Genomic DNA, 1,280 nt, shown 5'->3' with positions numbered 1-1,280 from the left:
CAACAGATTCTTAAAGACACTTAGAGAGGTCAAAGGTCGAGAGCTTCAGATCTTTTTACAAGATATTCCAGGAAACAGGAGCGGAGTAGGAGAAGGTCCTTTTGTCTAGTTCAGTCCTCACTGAGGGAACACTGCAGGTAATGATGTCCTGAGAGCGCACGCTGTAGCTGCACTCACACAGAGACATGTAGGAGGAGATGTTTTCAAGATGGCAGCGCGCATGGTTGCAGCGGCTCACAGCTCTCCCTTTCAGTGCTTTTTAATGTTATTTTTGTACGTCCTTTTTTCTTGTGTTTGCATTGCCCAGTTTGCAAACATCAACTATGGACGTCAGACCCTTTTGGACATCGGTGAGCAGCACCAAATACCTGTTTCGAGTGACTTTCATTACAAGCACTACATCCCAGACGATATAACGAGATCACCCGGCTCTCCGTGGATTGTTGTCGGGCCTGGGAGGCGGCGCAGACGGAGAAGGGAGAGGAAGCAGAAGCGAGGCTGCAGGTCTGGCGTTATGCTAAGGCTAAGATCACAACCTCACAAGCCACCTCTACCGAGCCTTTATCTCTCTAATGCCAGATCCCTGGTGCATAAAACGGATTATTTGGAATTGCAACTCGCTGGAAATCGCTATGTTCGTGACTGCTATGTTCTGATTATCACCGAAACCTGGCTTCACCCCGGGATACCCGATGCTAGCATACAGCTAGCAGGCCGCTCTCTGCTACGCTGGGACAGGACTGCGGACTCCGGTAAGAGCAGAGGTGGGGTCTCTGTATTTATGTGCATGAGAACTGGTGTAATAACGGGACAATTATAGATAATCACTGTTCCCCAGACGTTGAGTACGTCTGTGAGATGCCGACCTTTTTTTCTACCGAGAGAGCTAACAGTAGTGATAATTACTGCTGTGTATATACCACCCGACGCTAATGTAAATACGGCACTCTCTCTCCTGCTGAACACCATCAATGAACAGCAGCGGGCTCACCCCGACGGTGTTCATATAATTGCAGGAGATTTCAATAGAGCTAATCTGAAGACTACAAAAAAGGTTGAATCATGTCATCTGGACTTCGTTTTTTTGTTAAAAAGAAACGTTTCGCCCCTCGTCCAAGAGGCTTCATCAGTCTGAGGCCTAGCCATCTGGTATTACCCAGAAGCCACCCTGACTCTTGTGTTCCAAGCCTGCCTCAGATACCCCTGAGGTCTGGCCTTTTCACTAATGGTTTCAAAAACACAAAGTTTGTTTTCTCAGTCATCCAGGTATATAACAACAA

General features: G+C 47.5%; 1 protein-coding gene across 1 annotated transcript in view; it reads left to right on the top strand.

Annotated features, from left to right (window-relative positions):
• The window catches only part of LOC119408612 (fibroblast growth factor receptor-like 1), a 13,160-nt gene that overhangs the window by 10,336 nt on the left and 1,544 nt on the right, over window positions 1-1,280 (top strand). The window lies entirely within an intron of this gene.

The sequence above is a fragment of the Nematolebias whitei genome, chromosome 4, assembly GCF_014905685.2.
Source record: "Nematolebias whitei isolate Nwh7 chromosome 4, NemWhi1, whole genome shotgun sequence".
NCBI classification, from domain to species: Eukaryota; Metazoa; Chordata; class Actinopteri; order Cyprinodontiformes; family Rivulidae; genus Nematolebias; species Nematolebias whitei.
The sequence above is the reverse complement of the archived record's forward strand: the minus strand, read 5'-3'. Positions and strand labels throughout refer to the sequence as shown.